Here is a 21,840-nt window from a genome sequence, read left to right on the forward strand (position 1 = left end):
CTGCAACTTGACGTGTCTTCTTTACAGTGAGAAGCAACCTGTCTTTTCATACATTGTTGATGTTCCGGTGTGGCGTTCACATTGTTTGATGTATGGGAATTGAATATATGTCTGGATCTCCTTGTCCCCAACCCCTCCTCCGTCCCTGTTCATCTCTCCTTTCCCCTTTCTGTCGCCATGTCCTCTTCCTTCCCCCTCTTTCTGTCCATCACTTCCACCCTCTTTCTCTGTCAATCTTCTCCTCTCCCCTCTCTCTCTGTCCATATCCTCCTTCCCGTTTTCTATGTCAGTTTCCTCCCATCCCTCTGCTCATCTCCTCTTCTCTGACCATGTGCCTTGTTTATTGTTATTGCAAATTCAGAAATTTTAACACGACCTTCCATTGGCATATGTGTGTGTTGTTATTTAACTATTTCTTTAAATATATGTAATACATAAATTTATATAAAATTAATAATAGGAAAACGTTGTTACAAGAAATCTCAAAAGTCACATATACATACACTATGAGATCAAAAGTATCCGGACACCTTGCTGAAAATGACTTACAAATTCATGGCACCCTCCATCGGCAATGCTGGAATTCAGTATGGTGTTGGCCCACCCTTAGCCTTGATGACAGCTTCCACTCTCGCAGGCATACGTTCAGTCAGGTGCTGGAAGGTTTCTTGGAGAATGGCAGCCCATTCTTCATGAGGTGCTGCACTGAGGAGAGGTATCGATGTCGGTCGGTGAGGCCTGACACGAAGTCAGCGTTCCAAAACACCCCAGGGGGGGATCTATAGGATTTAGGTCAGGACTCTGTGTAACAGGGATGTTATTGTCGTGCAACCACTCCGCCACAGGCCGTGAATTATGAACAGGTGCTCGATCATGTTGAATGATGCAATCCCCATCCCCGCCGGAGTGGCCGAGCGGTTCTAGGCGCTAGAGTCTGGAACCGCGCGACCGCTACGGTCGCACGTTCGAATCCTGCCTCGGGCATGGATGTGTGTGATAGGTTAGTTAGGTTTAAGTAGTTCTAAGTACTAGGGGACTGATGACCTCAGAAGTTAAATCCCACAGTGCTCAGAACCAATCGCCATCCCCAAATTGCTCTTCAATAGTGGGAAGCAAGAAGGTGTTTAAAACATCAGTGTAGGCCTGTAGGCCTGTGCCAAACAACAAAGGGTGCAAGGCCCCTCCATGTAAAACACGGCCACACGATATCACAACCGCCTCCGAATTTCAATGTTGGCACAACACACGCTGTCAGATGACTTTCACCCGGCGTTCGCCATACCCTGCCATCGGATCGCCACACTGTGTATCGTGATTCGACGCTCCACACAACGTTTTTCCACTGTTCAATCGTCCAATGTTTACCCTCCTTACACCAAGCGATGCGTCGTTTGGCATTTACCTGCGTAATGTGTGGCTTATGAGCAGCCGCTCGACCATGAAATCAAAGTTTTCTCACCTCCCGCCTGTCATAGTACTTGCAGTGGATAGTGATACAGTTTAGAATTCCCGTGTGATGGTCTGGATAGATGTATGCCTATTACACAGTACTACCCTCTTCAACTGTCGGCGGTCACATGTCAGTCAACAGACGTCTGCTGTACGCTTTTGTGCTGTACGTGTCCCTTCATGTTTCCACTTCACTGTCAGATCGGAAAACAGTAGACATAGGGATGTTTAAGAGAGTGGAAATCTCGTGTAAAGACGTATGACACAAGTGACACGCAATGATCTGACCACCTTCTCTATTTCCTCTATCAATCCTATCTGGTACGGATCCCACAATGGCAAGCAATATTGAAGTATTGGTCTTAAGGGGGCTTTGTAACCTACCTCCTTTGTGGGTGGACTACTTTTCCTCAGGAGTCTTCAAATGAATCCTAGCATGTCATCTGCCTTTTCTACGACACGTTTTAAGTAGTCTTTCCAATTTAAATCGCTCTGCACGCATACTCTTAAATATTTTACACATCTGGCAACTTTCAATAAACATGCCTTGGGTGTACATACCCATGAAGACATAATTAATTTTTCCTAGACTGCTACAGCAACGATAATGCTACTAACAACTAAAGATCACATTGCTTGTAGTCGAACATCTGTCACGTAACATATGGACTACTGAAAACCTTTATGTGGAAAATATTCAGTACACAAAATATGAAACAGCAAATGAAAATAGAGCTTAGATCATTTTTCTTGAATACCAAAGTAAGCTGGAAACGTTACAAAAATAGACGAACGCAATCACGTTCCAAAATTCCACATAGGCCGTATATGCTTCCCTCCAGGAAATCTGAATGTAATGTAGCCATTACAAGACCTTTTGTCTGCGGTATTATTGACCCAGTCTGCATTACAAAATACAGTTATTTCTGTGGAGCCTTCATTAGCGAAACATAGTTGCAGATCATCGGGTCTCTGGACGTATCTTAAAAATCATTTCATAGAGAGCCGCTATTGGTTTTGCGGATCATTTCATTGTTGACTTATCCGTGTTATGGCATGTGTGGATACATTAAATTAGCAATCATCTCCCTGTGCCTTGTGTTTAGTAATTACAGGTTATTTATCAGTGTCGCTGAACTTACAGACGTTCCCTACCTTTTATATCAACCGATCGTACCTAACATGTATTTGGCATCCGTTCTTAACCATTACACTAAGTGAAAGAAGATTAGCAGCACGCTTTGGTGTATATAATATATGCCTTATTTCAGTCCTTTCGTTTTTGTAACCATTCAGTAATAAAGTAATATTTCGGAGACTCACTGCAGGAAGTGGTGTCTTGGTGGGAACAGTTATTGTAGGTACCATTGGGCTTTGTACATCATACAACCAGTCACACCGATTTGTCAAGTGCAGTGAGACATTTGAATCAACATACCATGTATCCACATTCACTGAATGTGCACAATCTGTAAAACCTGCGATGATCTTCTTCAGATTTACTTGTATTTTTCTTCGTTACATGGCAGTCTGTCATAATGGCTATATTAGTTATAACTGAAGGACCATGGTCTCTTATTGAATTTCATTCTGTTTTACCTTTAAATCTGTTTACCTTGAACAGGCCATTTTCTTACGAACAATGTTGAGATTTCCGGGTCTTTTACTTCTTATGAAAGCTTTATTTTTATAATGTCTGCATTGTTTCTTGTTACCGAGCTTACATTTCCCATTGTTACCGGATTTTATGTTTCAAGCAAGCCGACCAATATGAGTGTTCCAAGTCAATAATTATTTCTTTAAAAATGGTTCAAATGGCTCTGTGCACTATGGGACTTAACATCTGAGGTCATCAATCCCCCAGAACTTAGAACTACTTAAACCTAACTAACCTAAGGACATCACACACTTGAATGCCCGAGGCAGGATTCGAACCTCGCGGTTCGCGCGGTCGCGAATAGTAGTCGCGCGGTTCCGGACTGAAGCGCCTAAAACCGCTCGGCCACCGCGGCCGGCTAATTATGACCGGTTGGCATGATTTTGTTCACATACATTCTAATATTTGTATTCGAGGCAAAGTTGTTCTGTGCGCTTCAGTTCGGCACACCACACCAACAAAACCATGTTACTGCGGTTAGAATCTTCCGTGCAGCTATGTGACGTCAATTATCCAAATCAAATAGAGGTTATGAATGCACCTCTATGCGATCGGGGTGGCGGATTATCCCACTTGCAACGAACGTACAGGAAACGACGGATATCTCAACCACACGGTGCTTGAAAGAGATAATTTAGGGACAGAAAAATACTGTAACAATTACAGTTATTAACTCAACAACGGATACTCGAATTGCAGCTAACGTATTCTTACATGCTGCCGTTTGAGAAATAGCTTCTCCGAAAAGAAGCCGTTATCAGAATGTCGCTATTTTTTCATAAACCCTTTCCTTTAAAAAAAGACGCAGTCATCGCATTAACTCTGAATAAGTTTTCTCAGTGAAATAAATGTTTTGATCCATCATCGTTTTACTCTAGTATATAACAGGGGAAGGTGCATGATAGCGGCCAAAGCAGGAAAAGCGGCCATTGCATTTTTTTTTCTTGAACAGTGCTGCTGCCTGCCGAGAAGTGGTCGAATTAGTTCTAATATACAACACCATTGTTGTGAGTGAGTCTGACAGAGATAGCGCGTTCCATTACTGTTTAGTAAAATCTTTTCTAATTTGTTGTCGTCGTAAGTAAGGCAACTCATTTACATCATTCTTGTTGGTTCATTCATTCTCTTATCAAATATCAGTGCGTATAATTCATTATCTGGATTACAAGTGTAACGCCCTGAACTTTCTTTCGGTCTGATGGTTTCATCTGTGACGAAGCGCCCGTTCGAAAAAGTGGCCACACTACACTCCAAAGTAACCACTCTTCCAAACAGTTCATTTTTACTCTGTTTGCCGTTAGTTACACATACCATGGGTAGTAATACATTTTTTCTTTTAAAGCTTTTTATACATGAAGTTAAACTCTTGTGTTTCTATCCCATTTTGAAGATACCGAATTAATTAGTAATATTTAAAACCATAGGTATGTTTTATTTGGTGCAGTAAAAAACTCGTTATGGAAACGGTCTTCTGCAACATCTTGGTACTGTTATAGACACTAGAGCTTCGAGCTTGGAAAAACGTCAAGAAAACAGATCAACAACCATGGGATCCTGCTGCGATGGAAAATGCGACTGAGGCGGTGAAGAACGATAAAACGCATTTTTATACAGCACCAAATCAATTTAATGATCCATGTAATACGCTGAATAGAAGAGTTCTACGAAAATATAGAACTGCAGCAGGTGGTGAAAAGATTATTGGAAGCTTGAAGAGGATGTACAGCGAAGAACAAGAACAAGAAATGCTTCTTTACATTTTTGAAGTGTAAAACATATTTCATGGATTTGGAATGAATGACCTATGGAGATTAGCATCCTAGTCGGCAAAGTGGAAGATAACACCACATTATTTTTTATACTAATAAGTAACATGTACGGAAAACTAACCAGGGTAAAGTGGACACTATGTAAGTCTTAAGATAAATGGATCTAGTGGTTATATATTAGTAAAGTGGAAACTATGTAAGCCTTCAGACAAATACATCTAGTGGCTATACGTAAGTTTCTTCTCCCTTTAAAAATTTTGTGTGGCGTCTAGTGACAGGTAGATTCAAAATGTGTATCCGTCAACCTTCCATCAGTAACCAAGCTTGGTGAAAATTCAGTTTCGCTACCATTGGCTATTTCACCCCAACTTCTCCTACATAAATTACAACCATCACAGAAGTATTCTACCTGATGTACAAGATAAATAAGACACGCGAAAATCCCTCAGGCTTCAATAAGAATGCAACAATACCAATTCCAAAGAGACTAGGTGCTGACTGATGTAAATAATACTGAATCACTAGTTTAATAAGTGATCAATACGCAATAGTGACACGAAGTACTTACAGGTGAATGGAAAAATCAGTTGAAGCCAGCTTCAGGGAAGATCATTTTGAGTTCCGGAGAAATGAGGGAACTCACGGGACAAAATCCACGCTACGATTTATATAGAAGATGAGGAAAAGCAATCCGACGTTTACAGCGTGAGTAGATTTAGAGAAAGCTTTTGACGATTTGGACTTGACTACACTCATCGATATGTTGAAGATAGCAGGGCTAAATCGCGGGGAACAATAGGTTATTTATAAATTGTGCACAATTCGGACTGCAGTTATAATAATCGAAGGACATGAGATGGAAGCAGCAGTGCACATGACACCGAGAATAATTTCGAAAAGGAGTTAAGATGCAGGGAAAAGAACTGAAAACTTTGAGGTTTGTCGATGAGTTTGTAATTCCGCCAGAGATGGCAGCTCTTTTTATATTATTTGTTGAACGAAATACCTACGGTCTTTAAAAGAAGTTATAAGTTGCAAACTTACAAAACCAAAACAACGGCAAGGGAATGTGTTCGAATTAAATGAGGTGATGCTAAGGGAATTGGGTTATCGCGAATGAAAAACAGCCCACAGTTGCAGGAGTGGCTTAGGACATACGGTGCCATATGTAATTGTACTTATGTTCGAAACAGGCTTATGTCTGTTGAAGTTATTTCATTGGTCTTGACGCAGACGCTGGGCTAAGACATTTTTCATTTATTAGTGTCTATGACCTCTGAAGAAGCCTATATTATTATAGCAGAAACCATGGTCAATGTTTAAAATAAATGTAATTTATGTAATGTAAATGTAATTTTTCAATCGAGACAATTTCGTAACAGTTGCTGTTGTCGCTGCCGTGATGAAAATAATGAACTGGATTATAACGAGACACTAAAAGTAGTAGACTTTTGCTATTTGGGCAACAAAGTAATTGGTGACGGCCGACGTAGAGCGCGTATAAAATGCAGGCTGTGAATAGCAAGGAAAACATTTCTGAAAAAGAGGAAAGTGTTACCATCGTATTTAAATTTAAGTGTTTGATAGACTTTTATGGGGATGTATCTTTGCAGTGTAGTGTTGTACGGAAGTGAAATATAGACGATGAAATGAAGTTTTGGGAATGTGGTTCTGCACGTGAATGGTGAAGAGACTATAGGTCGAATAATTACTGAGGACGTAACCGAATTCGGAAAAAGAAGTTTATGATGCAACCTGACTAAAACAAGAATCTGTTGATAGGACACATCCAGATTTTTATCAAGGAGTACTGAGCTTGATAATGGGGGGATCCAAGGGTGAGTGCAGTTAGTGGACACAAGTGGACGTAGGTTGCAGGAGTTAGGCAGGGATGAGGAGGTTTTCATTCCGACAGATTAATGTGGCGAACTGCGGCGAATCAATCTTGGGCAAAATGAAGATCAGAGGAACAACAACAACAACAATGTTACAGTTATAGTGAGCATGGATATACACTGCCGGAAAAAATTAGTACACCTGGAAAGACGACATCGATTTTAATCCAATGACGGCGTATGCAACCTGGGGGATAGTAGGTGTACTGATAATGCTTTGAACGTCGCCTGCTAACGGATAGTATAGTGGCATAACTACCAGAGCGCTGCCTGTGTCTGCTCTTCAATGGGGAATGCTCACAGTCAGAAGAATCAGTGTGGCGCAAACGTGTGAAGCAAGCAGGCAAACGTGCCACGGAGATGCAATCGTGCTTCCTACAGCCAAATGAGCGAATTTGAAAAGTATCAAATTGTTGCCTTCCATGTAGCGGGATGGACCTTTCGGAGAATTGCCACACAAGTTGGACGCACTGTGACGGTTGAGCAACGATGCTGTTATCAGTGGTCACGTGAACATTCTCACACCTGTAGCCGAGGTTCTGGACGTCCACGTTGCACAGACGCCCACCAAGATCGTCGTATTGTAAGGGCAACAGTGGCAGGTCGTACAGCTACCACAGAACAAATAAGAGGGCTTGTGAGCCACACGTGTCAACACGAACTGTTGCGAACCGGCAACAGTGGGACGTAAGCCATGCACTTCCACTCGCGCCATCGACGTGCTTGGCTCTAAATGTTACGGTCAGAGGATCACTTGGAATGGCGCGCCAGCCATGAAAGCAGACTCTGCCTGCACGTAATTGATGGTCATTTGTGCGTGAGACGTTGACTTGTTGAGCGCTGTTTCGTAGAGTTAATTTGTCCAAGCCACAGTGCCCCCCCCCCCCCATCACAGGCCTACGATGCGACAAGCTGCAACTCTTTTTCACCTTTGCTGTTTCTGGAGGGGACGTTTACCAGTGCTCGTTGCTTGCAGACTATTGTTAGACCTGTTCTTTTGTCGTTCTTGCGTCAGGAAGGTGATGTGTTGTTCCAACAGGATAACGCTCGCCCAGACACTGCCCGTGAAGTTCAACATACTCTACAAGATGCAGCTGCTTCCAGCACGATCTCCGAACACGTCTCCAGTCGAGCGCGTGTGGGATATGATGGGGTGAGAACTGACTCTTGAAACTTGTCAACCAACAGCTCTTGCAGAACTACGTGAACATGTTGAGCAGGCTCGGCGTAACGTATCCCAAGACAGTATTCGCCGTCTGTACAATCGACTGGATACCAGAGTCAGCGACGGCATTGCCGCCTGTGGATGGTACACCACGTACTAATATGGGTTTTTCAGCATGCGTGTATATCTGGTACTTCAGAACCGCTTGTGCTACTGCTCTGTAAATGTTATCATTTCATGTACTCCATATGCACTGTTGTAAAACAAATCTTAAGTGAACTGGAAACCTCTGCAATAGCGTACTACTTTTTTCCGGCAGAATTTATTCAAATGGTTCAAATGGCTCTGAGCACTATGGGACTTAACATCTTAGGTCATCAGTCCCCTAGAACTACTTAAACCTAACTAACCTAAGGACATCACACACATCCATGCCCGAGGCAGGATTCGAATCTGCGACCGTAGCAGTCCCGCGGTTTCGGACTGCAGCGCCTAGAACCGCACGGCCACCGCGGCCGGCCCAGAATTTATTAACAAATTTTTTGGAGAATGTTTTACGGTATGAATGATGGACCAATTCTGCGTGCCGTATCTATGTGAGATGCGGATTATACCTCCAACCCCCAACCCCAGTCCTTTTCTCATACACGTCAACAAAACAACACCACTCCATACAAACTTAGGTTACAAATAATTTTGAAATAACTTTTCGACCTTGTCTTCTCCAACGTATTCGTATTTCTCGTAAGGTTGTCCCAGGAATAATGATCAATGTCCAGAGGTACGACAGGGTCATTCGAAGCAAAACAGCCCAGTAAATATGGGCTCTGAAATACGAACTATGAACACTTGTTCATATTCGATAGTGTCAAACACATCTTAACTTGAAACTTCCTGGCAAATTAAAACTGTGTGCCGGACTGAGACTCGAACTCGGGACCTTTGCCTTTCGCGGGCAAGTGCTCTACCAACTGAGCTACCCAAGCACGACTCACGGAGGTACTGGCGGAATTAAAGCTGTGAGGACGGGGCGTGAGTCGTGCTTGGGTAGCTCAGTTGGTAGAGCACTTGCCCGCGAAAGGCAAAGGTCCCGAGTTGGAGTCTCGGTCCGGCACCCAGTTTTAATCCGCCAGGAAGTTTCATATCAGCGCACACTCCGCTGCAGAGTGAAAATCTCATTCTGGAAGTATCTTTACTTGCTTTAATAGTGTGTCTTATAGTGTTTTTACTAATCTGTGTTTTCAGGTGGGCGTTGCGGAAATTTTCTTTGCTTGTGAGCTTGTTTTTCTTGCTTGCATTGTGTATTTATTGCATTTGTCCCTCCCAAAATGAGCAAACACACCTCTCTCTCCTCTGCTCAGGCGCCACAGCTGCAACGATAGATGAAACGCAGCTAACACACGCGTTTCATTTTCAGACCCAGCAAATTGCCTCGCTGCTAAACGCGGTACGTAGCTGCTCACGACTCGAGCCACCAAAGCAGAACAACGAGCAATACCTGTAACTCCAAGTGCTATACCTTTTCGCCAGTCTAACGAAAAGGCGAGGTGGCCGAATCGAAGAGAAGCTTCAAGACTAGAGATCTAAATAGAAACGCGAGAGCTCATTACTTTGTTTAGTTTTTTATGTTGGTAACGCCACGTAGCGCTCTGTATGAAAATCACTGACTGTACTGTGTGCAGTCTGTGGCTGATTCGCATTATTGGAATATTTGCTACTGTAGTGTTGGGCAGTTGGGTGTGAACAGCGCGTAGCGTTGCGCAGTCGAAGGTGAGTCGCCAGCAGTGGTGGATGTGGGAAGAGAGATGGCAGAATTTTGAGAGCGGACCATCTGGATGTGTGTCCATCACAAAGAGTAAATTTGTAATAGTTGCGCAGTTGGAGGTGAGTCGCCAGCAGTGGTGGATATGGGGATAGAGATGGCAGAGTTTTGAGAGCGGACGATCTGGACGTGTGTCCGTCAGAAAAAGGAAATTTGTAATACTGGATGTCATGAACTGATATATATATATATATATATATATATATATATATATATATATATATATATATAAAATGACTTCTGAACACTATAAAGGAAATAAATTGTTTGTTCTGTATCAAAATCTTTCATTTGCTAACTATGCCTACCAGTAGTTAGTGCCTTCAGTAGTTTGAATCTTTTATTTATCTGGCAGTAGTGGAACTCGCTGTATTGCGGTAGTTTGAGTAACGAAGTTTTTCGTGAGGTAAGTGTTTCTTGTAAGTTATAGGTTATTGTTAGTCAGGGCCATTCTTTTGTAGGGATTATTGAAAGTCAGATTGCGTTGCGCTAAAAATATATATATATATATATATATATATATATATTGTGTGTCAGTTTAGTGTTGATCAGAATAAGTAAAGTGAGAAATGTGTGAGTACTTTCAGTTTTGCTCAGCTGTTTGAAAATCAAATAACGTAGAGGTTTTTCACCACTATCATTTCATAATTTTCCAAAGGGGACGTTTCAACTTCACTTGAATTAGGAATTGTATATACTGAAGAAGATTTCTTATTTTGTCTGTTGCTCTTTACTTGCGACACATCTATGCAACCTCAAAGTTAAGTATTGTCTCGTACTTTTCGTATTAAAACTCATTAATACGATTTGTTTGAATTGTTTGTCTAGCGATCCGAGAAAGCAGATTTCCTAGACACTCCATATTGGATGACTAGGCAGGATTCAACACATCTCTTCTACTTAACAAATGCTCATCGCTCTTAAGGTATACACATGTTCAGTAGATAATTTTTTTTATTGTTTTGGTCCTCCTCTCATAACATGGAAAGCAAAGAGCTTTCAATAGAAGAGGTTTCATGGCATCGAAGGAAGTGCTCATACCTCTTAAGGTACGCATTTTAGAGCCCAAGTTTATTAGATCTTTTTTGTTTGGAATGTTTCGTTCTTGCCATATTCTTGAACATTAACCATTCCTCTTGCGAGTCGGATATATTTCTCGCACACAAAACATGCAAATTATTGTACACATACGAGTATTTCATCTATATCTGTAGCGAATTTCACCTAGGAGTTTCATCTAAAAACGGAAGAAATTGATTGTTCACTATTTACAGCATGGAAATCAAAAAAATTGATCAGGTGCGGTTCCTACAAACGTAATTATATACTCCTGCTGAATAATAAATACGTACGAGAGACATTGAAAGCGTCACATTGGAAGCATATCATATCTGCAAAAGAACGAGCCGCCAGATAATTCGGAATGGAGAAGTTTTGGGAAACGAGAACACGGTTCATTGTTGAGATTTAAACTTATTCATTGTAGACTGTTGTATGATGTTTGATTTTAGCGCTACAGTGTCGTCGTAAACTCTGCAAATAAATAAATGCAGACAGTTCATCCATTTCGTGGATCGAGGATCTGGACGATTTTTGCCTGTTATCGGCATTGAGTCAGACAAGATATCGGCCCCACTGATTCCAGGACCTCCGAGAAAGTTTCTATTGACAAAAGAAATATTTTTTCGTTTGATGTAATTGCGAAGCAACAATTTGCGTATTGTGCCCCTTGGCTGTAGTGGGAAATCGTTCCTTTTTGCCAAATTTCATTATTCTAGGTGAACGGAAGGTACCCTGTGGGTTTTGATGAGTGAGATTGTGATTATCTAAATATGTGACGTAAATGGCCGTATCTTTTAGTTGCATTGATTTAGAAGCTTACATTTGCTACATCGCCAAGTTACTATAGAACTTAATATGTGACATAAATTTAGTCGTGGTACGTCTACTTGTTCCTGAGAAAAAAGGCATTTAAATAGTTGGACGTACAGACAGGCGGTCACCTAAGTCTAAGATACGGAACCCTAAAAAGGAGCCGGCCGGGGTGGCCGAGCGGCTCTAGGCTCTACAGTGTGGAACCGCGCGACCGCTACGGTCGCAGGTTCGAATCCTGCCTCGGGCATGTATGTGTGTGATGTCCTTAGGACAGTTAGGTTTAAGTAGTTCTAAGTTCTAGGGGACTGATGACCTCAGATGTGAAGTCCCATAGTTCTCAGAGCCATTTTGAACCTAAAAAGTATGTCAGATGTATCTGTTGTATTCTGCAGCGTGGCATGATCTTTCACCCCGGAAACACGCTGACAAAATTATTTGCTTGCGACGCTGCTCAATTCTGACGACTTGGTTGCTGCATTGAGCATTGAGCAATAAGAAACAGATTGCGTTTAATACTTTTCGAGTATTGTAAATCAACCAAATACGGGAAGTAAGCATCAAGAGGTCTATTTCGAACGCTTCTAGTCATCCCTAGTCCCTAGGGGAAGGTGGAAGGTATCTTATTCTCATCCAATTTTTGTACAAGTAATGAGTCCTTTAAACACCAAATTTGGTTGTAATTGTTCCAAATGCTCCTGAGTTCCGCTTTAATATGACCCATTTTCACCCCACCGTCAGCCATAGGGGTGCTAGGGTTGTCTTCCTGCCACAGTATTTTTTTTTCACCTAGAAGTGATGCGTGAGCTTAGTAGAAATAGCTCCAGGCGTTACATAGATATGCTGACACGTCTCTGTCTTTGCAATCCCACGCCATTTTCTTCCCAAATGGGTGAACAGTTCAAATGGTTCAAATGGCTCTGAGCACTATGGGACTTAACTTCTGAGGTCATCAGTCCCCTAGAACTTAGAACTACTTAAATCTAACTAACCTAAGGACATCACATACACCCATGCCCGAGGCAGGATTCGAACCTGCGACCGTAGCAGTCGCGCGGTTCCAGACTGTAGCACCTAGAACCGCTCGGTCACCCCGGTCGGCTTGGGTGAACAGTCATCAGGACAGTAACCAAAGAGCCTAGCGACCCCGAAACTGTGAATTCGGTACTAATATCGGTCGTTATCGAATAAATTTTCGTGTCACGGTGGTAGGAGTATTTTAATACAAGTAATATGAATAAAGAGGGATGTGTGTGTATACAGATTTGTTGAAACTCCTTTAGGTACTCCCGAGTGATGCTTCTATTACTACTTTCTCACCCCCACTCTACTACCATAAGAGGCAGATATGCCTTAACCCTATATTTATTCTTTTAAGATAATAAATTTGGCTGAAATCGGTACAGTAGTTTAGGACGATGTATCGAACGTACACACAAAGGTTTTTATAAATATAATCTCAAAAAAAAAAAAATTTAGGAGACGACGGTCCACGGAGGAATTATCCGAATAGGACGGAAATCTATAGAAGTGATGTAGATTTAGGACAAACGAGTGATTATAATTTCAGAAAAATTGGACAATTTGTTCAAGAGAAAGAGCTTTCCTTTCTTGGTTCAGCTCTGGCCCTTATGCAAGCAGTTAATCGGCTTGCCATTCATTGACAGAGTTGTTGCATGTCCTCCTGAGGGATATCGTGTCATATTCTGCCCAATTTGCACTGTACATCGTCAAAATTCTGAGGTGGTTGGAGAACGCTTCCCACAATTCTGCAAACGTGCTCAGTTTGGGAGACATCGTGCGACCTTGCTGGCCACGTTAGGGTTTGGCAGGCACGGAGACGAGCAGTAGAAACTCTCGCTGATGTGTAAGTCCAGAATGGGCTACCATGAAAGGCAACCGCAGTGCTGGAAGGCTGCTGAGTACAATAACGAGAGGGGTCCTGCTGTGAAATGAAATGGAGCATCTGACCAGCACTCCTGGTTGTCGCGCCATATGGCGAGCGGCAGTCAAGTTGGTGTCCCACTGCTGTCTGGAGCGTCTCTAGACACGCCTTCGCTGGTCATCGCGTCACATTTCGCAGCGGGACTCATCGTTGAAGACAATTCTACTCCAATCAATGAGTTTCCAGGCCGAATGTTCTCGACACCTCTGCAAACGGGCTTGTTGCTGTGCAGAGGTTAATGGTAGTCGGCCCAAAGGGCGCCGTGACCTCAACCCCCTTACTGTGAATCGCCCATTAACGGTCCTTATAGTCACGCAAGCCCCGGTGCATGCCGGATCGATGATAATGATGAATCCGGGGCTCTGACTGCCTCTCTGAAGATTGCTCGATCGTCACGTTCTGCCGCCTCTCTGGGTCGACGACCTCCTTCTTGACGATGTGTTCAGGCACGGTTCACCCATTGCCGCCAACATCGCTGAACAATGGCATCGCTCCTATTCAAACGTCTGGCGATTCACCGATTATTGAAACCGGCTACTTTGAGCCCAACTACACGTCCTCTCACAGGTGCTGATATCTGTGTTTGTTGTTCACGTACCTGCCTGTCAGGCATAGTTACTGTCCAGTTGAGTACACGGACTGAAATTCGCAGAGACTTTGTTCCTTTGTATCGACATGCCCGAGCCGGCCGGAGTGGCCGAGCGGTTCTAGGCGCTACAGTCTGGAAATGCTCGACCGCTACGGTCGCAGGTTCGAATCCTTCCTCTGGCATGGATGTGCGTGATGTCCTTAGGTTAGTTAGGTTTAAGTAGTTCTAAGTTGTAGAAGACTGATGACCTCAGAAGTTGTCCCATAGTGCTCAGAGCCATTTGAACCATTTGCGCGGTGAAATTGCACTACAACGTCACACATTCATCCATCGGCCGCCAAAGTTTACCATCTTACATTTCCCGTCGACATCTTTATGAATATCAGTTTGTGACCAATTTACATTCCTTTCGTGGTGCTTCCATTTTTTTTTTTTTTTTTTTTTTTTTTTTTTTTTTTTTTTTTTTTTTGGCCGCGCGGGATTAGCCGAGCGGTCTAGGCGCTGCAGTCATGGACTGTGTGGCTGGTCCCGGCGGAGGTTCGAGTCCTCCCTCGGGCATGGGTGTGTGTGTTTGTCTTTAGGATAATTTAGGTTAAGTAGTGTGTAAGCTTAGGGACTGATGACCTTAGCAGTTAAGTCCCATAAGATTTCACACACATTTGAACATTTTTTTTTTTGGTGCGTATATGGTAGCTGATTAGACGATGTTCCGCCGTTATTTAGTTATTACAGAATGATATCAGATGAATGAAATGAAATCCGCTTCATACCGTTCACTGTCGGTTTTTATACACGTTACCGTCCTTAGATGAGCAGGGTGCCAGAAGTGTGTTACCGCAGCAGTAGTCTTGCGCATAATAATTCACGACTGGGGAACGTTCAGTCAAGTTCGCGGTTCCGTTGCGAACTAGGTCGCTCTTTTAGTTCGTTAGCACGCATCTCGATTTCCACAAAGACAGTTCACTCGTTTCGCTACCGCTACTGCAAACGCTCTTTTATTCGTTATGCTAGTCTTTTAAATAACGACCAGTGTTGCCAATGCCTGTGCTATTACAGTTTTATGTCGAGTAATTAGACTTCGAAAGGGCAAATAAACCAGTTATTTACACAAATGGGTAAAATGGGGAAGTCAACTACTTTACTTTACATACAGCGGACTCGTAGTATTTTAATTTTAAAATATATTTATTTATTTATTAGTTCATTGTAGGAATATTACTTACAGAATATGCTAAATGCGTTTTTTGTGAATAAAAATACACTTTCATAAATAATCGACTTGGAAATAACCGGAAACAAATATTTCTGCTTTAGGTACAGGTTAAGTACTATATGGCAGAAACAATAATACCTTTATCATTAACAGAGGAAACACTAACACTTATAATTTGTCACCAAACAATTAGACATAGAAAAAATAACTATGACCCCTGAGTGAGACCGTATTCTGAAGCATGCTTTTTGTGCTTTGCATCATCATTCTTTAAATAATCAGTCTTCTAATTTTCAAGTGAAATATTACAAAAATTTACATATTATTATGTAAAAACATTAATATGGAAACTCTGTTCGTTGATAACAGTGTTCTTCGTTCATTAAGGATTTGTCCCGTTCGCACGGCACTGTTGTCGCTACTATGCAAAATCTCGTTAACACATATGCATATACATGAGGATATAACTGACGACGCGTGTGCCACCACTCAAGCGGATCTTTTTTTCGATCTAAATACTCTTCATTGAGGTATTTATCCAGTTCGCGAATACCAGCAGCAAGTTGGTTATCTGGTCTAGTGATTTTTCGTATTTCTTGGTCATACTCGTTCTATATAGAGTCTTTTTTATTTTCATTACTGCTGCTACAAGACGCCGAAGGGTCGCTAGCAGTAGGATCAGCCACTAAAATACGTCGATTCTCCCTCTGAAGTAAGTGCACTCTGCCAACTTTATTTTTGAGGCGTTGTATTGCTACTTCAGAAACTTTTTGATTTCTAAATCCTCTCTGCCTAAATCGGTGGCCAGAATAGTACACTCAGCGTATAGAATGTTATTCTCTGAATCTTTAAAACGGTCTTCCAAGCCTTTCTTGAGCACTGATTGCACAGCGACGGTTTTTTTATTGTTAGAAGCATGCTTCTGCAGAAACGTGTTGAACAGGTTACAAAACACTTTAACTTTTGACAAAGTCACATTTGTTTCGGCACTTATTTCTACCGTAATTTCGTAGAATGGACTAAGTAAGGGCAAAACTCCTTCTATTATTTGTCAGTCACTTTCTTTTATTGTTAGGTCAGGGCGTAGAAGTGCTAACGTAGCAATCATTGCATCCTTTACCTTCATTATTCTCTGAAACATGTCAAAAGTAGAATTCCAGCGGGTCTGGACGTCCTGCTTGAGGTTGGGGACAGGCAGATTCATTTGCTGTTGTGTAGCAATCAGTTTTTTTTTTGACCTTGTGTAGTACGATTGAAAAACTCGACAATATTTTTAACTTGCGCCAAAACGTCAGATATTTCTTTAGTAGCTTCTTGTAGAACAAGATTTAGAGAGTGAGCGAAACACGAGACTGATCGCCACTTACCAAGTCTGACAGCAGATAAGATATTTGCAGCATTATCGCTAACGATAGCAGAAACTTTGTGGGAAATATGCCAGTCTCTCATAACGTCTTTCATGAAATTGGACAAGTTTTGGGTGGTATGCCGCTCTTTATAATTAATACAACCAAGTAATGCCGACTGAAGTTGAGTCTTTTCATCTATAAAGTGGGCTACAATGGCTGTATAGTTTTCATTATTCCTCGACGCCCAACCATCAGTGCCGAGAGATAACGCAGATACAGCTTGCACCTTATTTTGTACTTCATCTATTATGTCATTGTGAACCCTTGATATTAAATTTTCCGGTAACGTTTTTCTTGATGGAAGTTTGTAGTTTGGGCAATGAGAAACTAGTTCTATCAGTTTTCGAAAATCTATTTCTTCCACAATTCGTAGAGCGTGATACCCTTTAGCTACCATCTTGACAACTTGTCTGTCTATTTCTTCAACCTTTCGGACTGACGGTGGTCTTCGAATATATTGGTTCATTGATTGTTGGGAGGCTGATACCGAAATAACATTCTGCAATAAGGATGTAGTTTGATTTGCTTGCAGTGAGTTTAAACTAGACATTATCGGTGGTTGTCTTTCCATCGTTATTGGGATTAAAGCGTGTTTTGTTTTCATATGGCGGGTTAAATTTCCGTTTGAGCCACCTGCAATACTTATTAATGTTGAACAGTGGTTACATTTTGTTTTTCTTTTATCTGTGTCTTCAGTGAAATGTGTCCACGAGGAACTACGTTTCCTTTTTGATGACATCGTAATAAACAGCCTAAAACAAAACGTAGTAACCCTACAATCAACCGATACGCACTACCGTACTCCACATCATCGCGTTGTAGAAGTCCATTGTTATGTGATGATAGTCATTTTACATTACACATTTTAGGTACTGTACTTACCTAACGCCGCGTACGATTTTACTTCTTGACGCTACCGTTATATTTCAGACACTGCAGTGCAGAATACCGTAAAACCGAAAATCCGCAGCACTGAACTATGTAACTGCAGCTGGCTGACGTTCAGCACGATACGCTCATTGGCGGTGGGGGGAAGCACGTGATTTTTTAAAGCCTACTGCGGGCTCTCGCTCCGCCTCTCTATTGTCCGTCTGTTTTCGGAAAAGAGCGAACGAACTAAGTAGCGAGGCTATCCGTCAACTAGTTCGCGTAGTTCGCCTGTGGGAGTGCTCTTCCGAACTAGTTCGTTCGCGAACTACGCAAGACTACCCAGCAGTACGTTTCTCAGCTAACATGTCACGCATGTACCAAGTTTGATTGATTGGTTCCCGGCGGCGCGGTGTTATGCTGGAACACACACAAACACTTACGTACAAGCGCCCCCGCACATGTTTTTACGTGCTAAGATTATCTGTCAGCTGGCGAGATTTTCGAATTTCAGCAGGAAGAAGTTTAATTAAGGAGGACGGACTGCAACTCGCCGTAAAGATGACACCTTGACTTGCAGACAGCACAACGAAAAGACTGTCACAATTTAGCTTCCAGCCGAAGTCTTCTGCTTTTCTGAAGAAGGCTTTGGCTGAAAGCTAAATTATAATGACCTTTTCGTTGTGCCTGTCGGCAACTCAACGTGCAGGGTCAATTCCACCATTACGAAAAAGTTGGTGGCCGCCTGTGGTGACAAAATTATAGTACCAGCAGAGGGAATAAAGAATTAATTTCAAATCAAACAGAAAAAAAAATTGAGCAAATGAGATGCAAAAATTAAAACACCAAATTGTTTTCAAAAGCATACGAAACAGTTGCTAAATAAGTCTTTACTTTCTTTGACGACAGTGGATGATGAAAGAGGTGAGATTTATTCTTCATTCTGCAAATATATCAGTTACATTAGAAACGAAATAACACTGAAATTATCCAGATGACCTAGTTTGACTCTTTGGCATGTAACTCATCAGTACAGCATAATTTCTAAATTCAAGAAAAAATCTATTCTCACTATAAAATAGGTCCACACTTTACTCATTTTCTTGCAACTAAATAAAATAAGCAGTAGATGTCAAATTTGGTTGCAATTGTTTGTTCAGTTGAGTTCTAGTTTAAACTGTTCTGCACATTCTTGCTATTTCAGTTAGTTTGGGAAATTTCAAAAAATGAGGGCATTTATTGTACTCAATCAGTTTTAGAGGAACTGAGGACAAAGGATAAAAATTGAGGACTGTCCCCAAAAAATAATGGCGTCTGGTCACGTTATTTTAATGATTAAAAAATGGTTGAAATGGCTCTGAGCACTATGGGACTTACCTGCTGTGGTCATAAGTCCCCTAGAACTTAGAACTACTTAAACCTAACTAACCTAAGGACAGCACACAACACCCAGCCATCACGAGGTAGAGAAAATCCCTGACCCCGCCGGGAATCGAACCCGGGAACCCGGGCGTGGGAAGCGAGAACGCTACCGCACGACCACGAGATGCGGGCATTTTAATGATTAAAAGCAAAATAACAGTGTTGCATTGTCGTGCCGTTAGATGTTGTTGGTGCTGGAAGGGGGGGGGGGGGGGTATCGGGGAGACCGATGGTAGCAAAAAAGAAGGGCGTCATTTTTCAGTTGTCGCCTACCAACGACCCTGTCAACTTGTCACCTTTATGGTGAATAGCAATCTATTGTTTTCCTTGTATTATCGATATTCTAACCTGGACTTCCTATTGTTTCAGTTTGAAGTAGGTCTCTTTATGGCAGTCATGTATTATCTGTTCTCAAGTAAATTACCAGTGAGCAAAATGAATGCCAGACCAGTTGGCAACAAGAATAAACGTCGGAAGTGAAGAATTTCTCCTCTCTCGCAGTCAATATTTGTCGCAGAGGCTATAAGAAATATTAATTGAATCACTGCGCGAAGTAGTTGGTTCTAACATATGATCTTTGTTCGCAACGGACTCTTTCGGGCAGTGTAACCATTGTTGAGTTAAGCCTAGATTGACGTGAAATCCGTATTGCGTCGTTTGTGAACTATTAAACTGTCACTGTTATAATAAAACGGTGGCTGATGTTATATGTTGAAAATAAAATGTGGCGGTAGAGTGACAGTTTCACTCTCACGGAGCTATATATTAACAGATATTGTATATAGCGTCGTAAGAGTGGCACTGTCAAACTACTAATGCACATCATTTACCAAATTATTAAAACATTGACAGTTTCCTAACGACGTAATTTGGACGTCATATCAATCTAGAGGTACTTGACAAAGGCGATAAAGGCCGAAAGAGTTTGTCGTGAATGAAGATTATTTATTATAAGCAGCTATTGAGTGCATCTATTCTAATAATCGTGTCGTTATCACACATATGCTACTGGCCCTAAGGAAGAAGAAAAAATATGAAAGATATTCAGTGTCACTAATAATAATTGTGGGTCCAATCTGGAACGTTGTTCAGGAGCAAATGCGCTTTCGTTGACGCGCGCATGACGCACGATGGAACACTACGCACTTGAAATGCCGCTCAGGAGCAAATACGCTGACAAACAAAAGCTGAACGAATCGAAAATGAGCATAAGGAGAGCAATGAGAGAAGAGTTCAATGATTTCTAAAGTAAGACTTTCTCAGCCTACCTGAGCGAAGAGATTTTGGTTGTATGTGAAACCAGTAAGTGGGTCAAAATCATTTATTCATTCTCTCAGCGACTACAGCGGCACCGAAACGGAAGATAACATTGAGAAGGCCGATATACTGAATTCGGTCTTCTGAAATTGTTTCAGCGCATAAGATCGTCGAAATGGCAGATATTGAGATAACCAATCGCGGAATTGAAAGGCAGCTACAGTCGCTTAGTAGAGGACCAGATGAGATACCTATAAGATTATATAAAGATTATGCGAAAGAACTTGCTCCCTTTCCAGCAGTAATTTATCGTAGATCGCTTGAGCAACGAAAGGTGCCTAACGACTGGAAAGAAGCGCAGGTCATTCCCGTTTATAAGAAAGGTCGTAAGACAGGTCCACACAATTATAGACCTATATCGTTGACGTCAATCTGTTGTAGAATTGTGGAACATGTTTTATGCTCAAGAATTATGACGTTTTTGGAAAATGAACAGCTCCTCTATAAAAATCAAAATCGATTACAGAGTATCGGAGCAAACCTGTGATTGGATTCAAGACTTCCTTGCAGATAGAACTCAACACGTCGGTCTTAACTGAACTAAATCGACAGAGAAGAAGATAAAATCCGGAGTACCACAGGGATGTGTGATAGGACCTTTGCTGTTCACAAGAATATATAAATGGTCTAGTAGAAACCGTCGGATGCTCTTTAAGGCTATTCGCAGATGATGCAGTTGTTTATACCAAAGTAGCAACGTCAGAAGATAGTAAGAATTTGCAGAACGACCCGCAGAGAATTAATGAATGGTGCAGACTCAGGCAGTTGACCCTGAACGTAAATAAATGTAACATATTGCGCATAAATAGGAAAAGAAATCCACTACTGTACAGCTAGCCTATTGATGACAAACAGATGGAGACAGCGTCTGCCGTAAAATATCTAGGCGTAAATATGCAGAGCGACCGTAAGTGGAATGAACATAGATAGTGGGAGAAGCAGACACAAGGCTCAGATTCATCGGAAAAATCTTAAGGAAATGGAACTTATTCACGAAAGAAGTGGCTTATAAGGCGCTTGTTCGCTCGATTCTTGAGTATTGTTCACCTATCTGGGATCCCTATCAGGTAGGACTGATGGAGGAGACAGAGAAGATCCAACGAAGAGCGGCACATTTCGTCATGGGATCATTTAGCTGGCGAGAGAGCGTTGCAAAGACGCTAAACAAAGGCGAGAGAGCGTTGCAGAAACGCTAAACAAACTCCGCTGGCAGACGTTACAAGAGAGGCGTTGTGCATCACGGAGAGATTTGCTATTGAAATTTCGGGACAGCACTTTTCAGGAGGAGTCAGACAACATATAACTTCCCCCACATTATCTCGCGTATTGACCACGGGGAGAAAATTCGAGAAATTGGAGCCAGTACAGACGCTTACCGACAATCATTCTTCCCACGCACCATTCACGCGTGGAACGGGGTTGGAGGGGTCAGATAGTGGTACCGAAAGT

This window comes from Schistocerca americana, chromosome 9, assembly GCF_021461395.2.
Source record: "Schistocerca americana isolate TAMUIC-IGC-003095 chromosome 9, iqSchAmer2.1, whole genome shotgun sequence".
NCBI lineage: Eukaryota > Metazoa > Arthropoda > Insecta > Orthoptera > Acrididae > Schistocerca > Schistocerca americana.